Below are 9,807 nucleotides of genomic sequence, written 5' to 3'. Positions count from 1 at the left end.
TGATCCGAACCAGGGTCATCTTCGACACCATCCTCCCAATCGGATGGGATATCTCTGTTCCCCTCATTCTTCTTACTTCTGGACCTAGATCTTGATTTTGAACTCTTCTTCTTGCTGGAGTCTCCAACCCTTTCGACTCGGCTCAAACGTCCACTTGCTTCCATGTTTGGTTCAGTGGGTACCTGATCAATGGACGATACAGTGGCAACGGCCGCTGCATTGGTACTCAAAGTTGGGTCAGGTCCGTAGTTCCCCGCCTTTTGGGGTCCTCCCGTTGTGTGGTTCTTGTGCTTCTTCTTTTTCCCCGTACCTCCTAGGGTGGCAACCTCCTTTTCCACAGTCACCATGGTTTCGGTTGCTGGTTCACCTGAGGTCCCAGCCCCATCACTCTTATCTCCACCCTGCTGTTTCCTTGGGTCTCGGCTTCTGCTACGATGGCGTCTGCCGGCATTCACATAGGGTGTCGAATTTTGAGCGGGGCCGCTGTCTTGTTGGTCGGCAAGGAGCCGACGGATCACAGCTATAATATCCTTGACTAACTCCTTGTGCGCCTCAAGAGCTCCATCACTATATTGCTTCGGTTCTGTCCCATCCTCAGTTAGCATCTCGAACCTGTTAGGAGATCTAGGGATCTCGGGGATATCCCCTTCATTTTCCCCAGATATGTGCTGATCTTCTTCTAGTCTTGGAGACTTAGGGATCTCCTCAGTTCTCGTAGCGTTAGGATCGGGCCTGCTGCCCCCATTCTTTTCCTTTGTGGTTGTAATGGAGATCGGGGTTGCGTATAGGTAACCGGTGGGCTTCCACTGCTGCCTCTGTCCCAGCCTTGAGCGGGACCTTGCTCTCGGTTGCTGCCACTCTTTTCCTTTTGCCTGGGCAGCCCCAGCACCTTGTTGAAAATGGGGTCGCAACCTGCTCCTTCGCCCATCCTTACTTTTAGCACGGTTGAACTCATTCTGAATATACTCATCGTGGCGCCCACGACAATCATCCACGAAATGGCCGTACATCTTACATGCATTACAGAACTTGGGGAAGGCCTCATACTCAATCTTTTGCTCAATCACCCCAGAAGGTAGTTGAATATGAATACTGGTTTTCGGCGGCCTGGCCGTGTTCACAATAATCTGCACTCGTGGGCCATCAAGGGTCTCCCTTCTCAGTGTGGCAAAGTCGGTGGTGAGAGGCGTGCCAATGCACGACGCAATCTTGCTGACTGCCATTAGGTTCCATAGCTTCATAGGGAGGTCGACCAACCTGACCCATAGTGGGATGTTCATCTCCGGCTCCATGTTTGGGTTGAATTCAGGCATAGGTTGTAGCACAAGTGGGATCCCGAAAATGTTGAAAGGCCCCTTTTGATGTACGGTCTCCCGGTCTTCTTCACATCCAAACTGGAAGCAAAGCCAGCCCTTCCGGTGGAGAGTGACTCTAGCTTTGCATGGCCATCTTCTTATAACGTCGTTGATGGCTTCCTTTCCCGGGAATCTCCCCGCGAATATGCCCAAGAGGCAAGATCCCCAACCTTGGGTCACCGGTGTTATGTCTTGTTCATCGAGGAGCAACCGGTCTTTTGTCAAGATATCGAATTTTATGAGTTCAAGATCATTTTTGTGGTACCTTGGATCTATCTCAAACTCCTGTCTCTCCTGAGCCATGCCTTATATGCTACCAATTCTTTAACACCCGGTTCAGCAATCACAGGGGCGACGGCAACATTCTCCGAGACCAGGGGCTCGGGCTCATTTCCCAGTTCTGGTGGGGTCTCGGGAACATACCCCACATCGTCATCAAAGTCGCTGATGTCGTCAGAGCCGTCATACTTTGTATGCAGATAGTCAGCATATTGTTGTTTCATCATCTCGTGCGACTCCCGCTCTTTGGTCTTCTTGATAAAATTCTTAGACTTAGCCATGTTCCATCCCTGTTCCTGAGAAGCCATGGGGAAACGTCAAACAAAACGGGAATGGACGGGGGAAGTAGTTACCTCTAAGCAACTGACTGGGTGCGAAATGCTGACTATGCTGCTGACACTTCAGCTGACTGGGCGCTGGTGTGCTGCTGACTGTGCTGCTGTGCAGTTGGTTGTGTTGCTGACTGGGCATTGACTGTGCTGCTGACTGTGCAGTTGATTGTACTGCTGTGCAGCTGACTGGGCGCTGATTGGCCTCCACGTCAGCTTGGATTTTAGATAAGGCTTTGACTACTAATTAGCTGTTGGGATTTAATTCCCTATGCACCGCCAACTTAAACCTTCTTCACTTTCCAAGAGAGCCTCTTAGTTAATTGTGATTAGCAAATTCCAATCACTAATTATGAATTTTTTTTAGGTAAGTATTTTACTAGTAACTAGTGTTAGCACCCGTGCTATGCACGGATAAAATAATTTTCGGCTAATGAACACAAATTGTAAATAATAAATTTTTTTTTATCATTATATATACTTTATAAAAAAAATGATCATATAGTCCTATTCTAAAAAAAAGATTTTTTATTTGAAACAAAATTTAATACATTTGTGATTTGTGAGAAGAAATCAAAATTGCTCAAACAACTTAGATCGGAAGAAATTGGGAGTGTGAGAAATGAAGATAAAATATTTTTATAGAGTGGAAAATAGTAAAAAAACAAAAAAAAGAAAAAAGAAAATCGTACAATGACAAATTGTAGTTCGGACTATACATAGGGCAGGTGTATGGGGCGAGGCTTAGGACGGCAATGGTGGACTATAGCCCGAAGTGTGCATAGTCCGGGCAATAGTCCGCCCCATTGCATGCCTGCATAGTCTGGGCTATTTTCCACTCCATTGTTGGTGCCCTTACTATTTAAATTTTCAAATATATTTCATTTTATCCAGAAGTATCTAAGATACTACAACTACAATTTTACATACCACATGGTAAATATCAAAATCTTATCACTAAAATAAATGACCTTAAATAAAGTATTTCATCGAATCATAATATACTTTTTAAAATATTTATATCGTAATTAAATAAGGTATTTCATCTAATGATTTCCTCCAAATAAATTATGTTTATTTTTAAGAGTGAACTGCATAAAAGGATCCTAACTTTTCGGCTTATTGCACTGGAGACCCCTAACAAAAAAAATCTCATGACAGGTATTTAACAAAATACATAATCACAGGCCTTGTGTTTTTTGCCAATTTTCAGACGAAAATGCCCAAATGGATTGAAGGGCAATTTAGCCTCATTATCCCTCAAACCTAAACAACCCTGCACACTACTCTATCCGTACTACACTATCTATAAGTGATTTGTCAAATCATAGAGGATTTTGTTCCCACTTTTCTATGATGAGTACCTACAGCTATAAAATAACCAATACTCAATAAATTGTTTAATAAATTATATCACAAATCACACAAAATAAATAATTAATAACTAATAATTTATATAAAATAAACTAAATGTCAACTAACTTTTTGAACTAATTATTTGATAAAACTATGCATCATTACATTTATGCATATAATAATTGATTAGCCTATACCATTAACTTTTATTTAGTTTAATTAGCCCATTCCATTAATTAGCCCATACCATTAAATATTTAGCCCATGTCATTAAATATATTTTAAATCTAATTTACTCTCTCTCTCCCAGCGCGCCGTATCTTCTTCTTCCCCTTCTCTGATTTTTCGTTCTTTGCTCTGCATCTCAAATTTCCTCCACAACTTCTTCAACCATTTATAACTCTCAAAAATCACAACTTCCATTCGATAATACAAAGGATGAGGGGGCCAATTGCAATTTCCAGGAACTTCAAAAAGTGAAATGCAGTAGCTACAGTGCTACTGCATCTCTGCCGTAACACTGTTCCAAAAACGCAAAAAAGAACGATTTGGGATGCGTTTTGGAGTATGATTGGAGGTGTTTTCCACTACAACTTTCCGTTTTTCAGCATCGTTGGAGATTCCCTTAGCCAGCAGATCGAAGTAATCTCGGGCAAACATATTATGATTGATGGTGTCAGCAGCCTCAGAAATTCTATCAAGAGTCGAGTTGGATGGGAGCAGCGAAGCACTCGCAACAGAGTTCTTCATAGCCGCTTTACTCTCTATAGAAAGAGGAAGAGACGAGTCAGGTGGGGGCAGCGAAGCACTAGTAGTAGAGTTCTCCATAACCGCCTTACTCTCCACAGGAAAGAGGTAGAAATTGAATAAGGAGTGAAAACCATGAAAATGGAGTGATGGAGTGGAGTGAGATGAGAGAGAGAAAAGAGTAAAAGTGAATTAGAGGGAAGAGAAAGAGAAGTCTTTTAATGTTTATAAAATAACAATGCAAGTGAATTGGATGGAAGAGAAAGAGAAGACATGACATTTTGGGTCATATCATTAGTAGGCTGCTTCGCCACAGTGCATGCTGGAGCAATTAGACGAGAATGCCCTTTAAGGGCCTAAGGGTGTTATCGTCCGAAAAAATGTGGTTTGTGATTGTATGTTTTGTTAGATCCCTGTGGTGAGATTTTTTTTTTTGTTAGGGATCTCCGGTGCAACAAGCCGAAAAGTTAGGGCCCTTTTATGTAGTTCACTCTATTTTTAATCGTTAGTCTCACACGATGCCATATTATCATTTTTGTCCACCTCAATTATGCAAGTAAAATCATCATTTACATTGATATAAATCTTAAAGCGAGAATAAATTATTCTTCCATCGAACAATAATAATGAAGCTGCATGTCATCGATTTACATAGTAATTTTTATATCTAATAGTATAAATTTCATGTTTGACGCCTTAGCAAAAGAAAAAAGATACAAAAATCATACACAAAAATAAATTTAATGTGATTGCAAGTAAAATCATCATTTTCATTGATATAAATCTTAAAGTGAGAATAAATTATTTTGCCATCAGACAATAATAATGAAGCTGCATGTCATCGATTTACATAACAGTAAATTTTTATATCTAATATAAATTTTATGTTTGACGCCAGAAAAAAGATACAAAAATCATACACAAAAATAAATTCAATGTGATTCTCCTTGTAATAAGTTGAAAATAAATTTGAACTAAGAAATTTCTTACCATTTCAAAATATGGTTGGTTTCAAAATACACCTCTATTTTTTTTGTCTATATTAGGATTTTCAAATCAATTTGTTGGATAATTTTGACAAAACAATGTATACATCATTTATAACAACTATTCTAATTTTAATATTTAAAAATATACTATATTGTAATAATAGTTTATGTTTTCAATATGAAACTACAAACTATAGAAAGCAAGATTATCTACAATATATATAGTTTTGCATACAAAAATAAATTTTACTACTACTTCTACTGCAGAAATACTATAATACTATATTTTATTTTCAATATTTCGATAAACAAATCAACAAATAATGAAAACCCAAAATTTAAGAGTTTACACCATATACACACAATGAGAACACAGTACTCCATATATCTTGAATATTAATTATAAACTAGTATCACACCCGTGCTATGCACGGCAAATTGTATTTCATTTTATAATGTTTATTTAAATGATTAGTTTAAATTTTTTTAGAAAATAAGTAACATCTCTATGCCAAAACTATAATATATGTAATAGAAGGGGTGTGATCAATTGCTAACTCATCCCTTAATTGCTGACTACAACTAATTTTAGAACATAATATTTTAGAAATCTAATAGTGTAGAAATTGTCATGTGTTATTTCGTTTTATTATTAAAATTTAAAAAATTAAAAGAACTATTAAATATAGAGTTTTTGATCAAAATATTAACATAGTGTATTAAACATATAAATGCGATGCTTGGAATATGTCAACATAATTTCGAATTGACATTTTATATGTACTATGTAGACATATTTTATTAGCTATGCTTACATTAATCTGGCACTACAAAAATACGAAAACTCAATAAAAAAATTTTCAAATTTCGACATCAGAACATATGCAAGTGAGATGTAGTTAGAATCCTTATAAAATTATCTGCATTTAAACTTTTGATATATGTTGTGTGGAAAAATAATTTAAATTGAGATAGTTATATGCATTTAAACTTTTGAGATATTTTAAAAAAGTTAGTTATATCTTCTTTATTGTTAATTGAAATAAATATGACATTTTTTTGTTGCATATCAATTTTAGAAATATTTGAATTATAATAAAATAAATTATTAATGAAAAACAACATTCACGTAGACATATAAAAAGTAATTTTATTAATATTATAATTATCCACTAATAGAGATAGAAATTACGTACAAAACTAAATGAGCTTCATTTCATTGCAATATAGTGACCCTATACACTAAAAACCAAACCCTTAAAACCTAAATCCTAAATCCTTAACTTTAAAATATACTCACCATGACCAACAAATGAGCCAAATATAAATAAAATTCTCCCTCCGTTCTAATTCTATCAGTTCAATTTTACTTTGTTGATCACTTATTCTATTTTGAGGGTTTTAGATCTGTATTCGATATCTTATACTGGATCGGCCTACTTGATAACTCTTACTAATAGTAGAAGTTTTTTTTACCTGAATATTGACTGTAAATCTGTTTATATGTTTATATCAAGAAAGTCCTTTACAATAAGGTCATGTGAACGGAAAAAAAAATCTTGTTTGCATTCATCTAAGCATTAAAATAAAAAGGTTTTTAAATCAAATAACACAAATGCTATTGAAATATCAAACATTAAATATTAGAAGTGATAGTAAATTTATTTGAAAGATTTCTTCAGTTAGATCACTTGTATAATTATTTATTTTGGAAATTATGAAAGAAAACCGTTGGAATTGAGAAGGTCATGCCGTTTAAATGTAAAAAGAAATCTGTGTGAATTAATTTTACATTTCATATGCTACTAAATTAGGGATTTTCAGCTTTTGGCTTGTCATTTTAATCAAATACTAATAATATTGTTATGTAACTGAAGAAATCTTTTAAATAAATTTCCTATCACTTCAAATATTTAACGTTTGATATTTCAATAGCATTTGATTTTAAAACCTTTTCATTTTAAAAATTTTAATCCTAAACCCTGAAACGTATATCTAAACAACTGGAAATACATTTTTGACTTTCCTCACTCACTAAGATATAGTAGTATTTTATAGCAATTATATGCACGACCTAATGTATTTCCTTCAAAATTATATTATGAAATTATTATGCGTAAAAGTCAGAATATAATTATTTTGAAGGAATTCATTCATTAAATATAACCTAAAAATATTGATTAAAATATTTTTGATATCTAATGCAAAAACTACAAACACAACAATATATAATAAAAAACACGTATACTTCAATAGTGAAACAACGTTAATAAGAAATATGGGTCTCATTTTATTTTTTTGGTACTAACTTCACATTATCGATTAATTAATTGAAATGGAAAATGATATCATTGTACAAAATCTAAAATCTAAAATTAAGAAAATGTATAAGAATTTTAAAGAAAAACATAAAACCGAATCTATTTGAGATTTAAATAACGCAAATACAATATTTTGACTATAATACTTTTGGATCTCTATTACAACTTTAAAAATTAAAATATTCAAAATATCAATACAGAATAATAAATCACAAATTATAACGTTAAATGCATAAAATATCTATGGCCATAAAAGTAATAATCATATATGAGTATGAAAACAATTTGAGTGATTAATTACTAAAATATTACTATAGATTTTAGAGGAATATTTGTATTAGCTAATACCAACATATTGGAAGACCATGATATTGATAGTAGTAGAAGCTCTTCACATAACCATCTCTAACACTAATCTCATGCTACTTCCTCCTTAACTACCGTTGCAAAAGAACTATAGTCAGCTGCCGAGTACTCGGTTCTTAAAAATCTATCTACTCTTTATTATAAATCCCCATTGCTAAAGCTCCTCTTCTTGTGGATTCCATCTTTTCAACCCTTCAAAGATTTTATTTTGGCATGCTTATCGTTATCGCAGTGGATATTCATCTGTCGACAACCACATTGTATGGGATGCTACACGTTTGAGGCAGCAACACCATCACATGATAACGCCCACCGACAACACTCGTTTTTCCTCCATGGCCATGCGTCCATGATACTTTTGGTTTATGGGTTGGTATTTATAGAAAAAATTGGTGGCGTTTGGAATTCTTCCCTTTTGGTATTCTTCTTTGGACGATCCCTTTGACATTCTTCTCTGAAATGAATCTTAGTGAGCCTAATGTAATTGACTTATTGATGGTAAACGTTGAAGGGCTGCTAATACGTTGGTGGCGTTTGGCATTCTTCCCTTTTGGAATAAAAATAAAAATCGTAACTGCTAAATTTTATTTTATTGAAATTTTTAATAAATAAGTAGGAACGTTCATCCACATATAATCCTAGTACATGTACCAATAAACCATTAATATATTTTGGGTGCCTATACAAAAAAATTAAGGACAACTAAAACCCATAATCAAAAACTAAAAAATAAAAAAGGAATGAAAAAAAATAATAGCACCCACCACTACAACAAAGGCATGAACTCAATGCTTATTCATGTATTGCATATACAATTATAGCTTGAAGCTTAAATGGTTATTCCATAAACACCCCTAAAACTCTAATGGTTATTCCATAAATACCCCCAAAACTCCCCTTTTATATATGTATAGATATAAAATATACGAAAGAGTAATGGAGTATAAAATATTAAAAAAATTAATATATAAATTTAATTACTTAACTAAAAATAAGTTACAGTAAATTTTAAGATACATATTTTATAAACTCCCATAAATTAGAAATCATAAAAACTCATGTTTAAAAAATACAATAATAAAAAAGACTAATAACAACAAAATAAAGAAATCAAAGAAGAACCAATATTGAATAACAGTATTATAGTCCATGTTTAAGCGTGTACTACTACATGGAGTAATACACACTAATACATAGATGTTGCCTAATTATTGAATAACATTATTATACTACATGTCTGAGCATGGAAAAATCCAATCTTAAATCTAAATCTAAATCGAAACCTAAATACAATAAAAGCCCAAACAAAAGGCAAACTGATAGTATTTCATTAAACCCTATACAAAATTAGGCCTCCGCTTCTCTCTATCTCTCCCAAATCCGCAGAAATCACTTCACCCGCCACAACCACCGCCCTGCCTCGCTGTGGCTGCTTCACCGCTCCCCTGCTTCACCAAAGCCGGCCCCGGCTCTTTGGAGTACCACTTTCTTCATATCCTCAAGATTCAATTTTATGATAGCTATTGTAAATGCTATAGCAGTATTTATAATTGTTAAACTTCTTTAGTAAGCTATTGTCTTTCTATTGGATTGGACAACCATTTCGTCCAATAATGATGTTTTGATTCTCAACATAATTTTTTGGGAAGATAATAAGAGTCCTCTATATACTATCCTTGATGCTTTTCCATTACTTTTCACCAACATGCCTCGGATATAGAAAACTGAGCATTTCATGTGTTCCACTTCAGTAAAATCATTTGTTTTATTAATAATTTGTAATTTAATATTTTTCGCCCAATAGATGCTTTTCCCGCTTAAATGCATCATAGTGACAGTTTGGTGAATTTTCCTGCGACGGCTACTTTAGATAGTTATAGATAATAGTTGATTATTAGTAGTACTAATACTATTCGCGGCCTTTAATTTTTTTTTAGAATATTTCAAATCTCAGTTTTAAGATGAAACGAAATTCACACTCCAACTTCAAAATAATCGTTCTTGGCAATAAGCTATCACTGACTAAAATAATTGTATATTGGATCAATAACTAAATAAATAAGAC

This window comes from Salvia hispanica, chromosome 5, assembly GCF_029641045.1.
Source record: "Salvia hispanica isolate PSC_SH4W2 chromosome 5, Shi_PSC_v1, whole genome shotgun sequence".
Classification (NCBI taxonomy): domain Eukaryota; kingdom Viridiplantae; phylum Streptophyta; class Magnoliopsida; order Lamiales; family Lamiaceae; genus Salvia; species Salvia hispanica.
The sequence above is the reverse complement of the archived record's forward strand: the minus strand, read 5'-3'. Positions refer to the sequence as shown.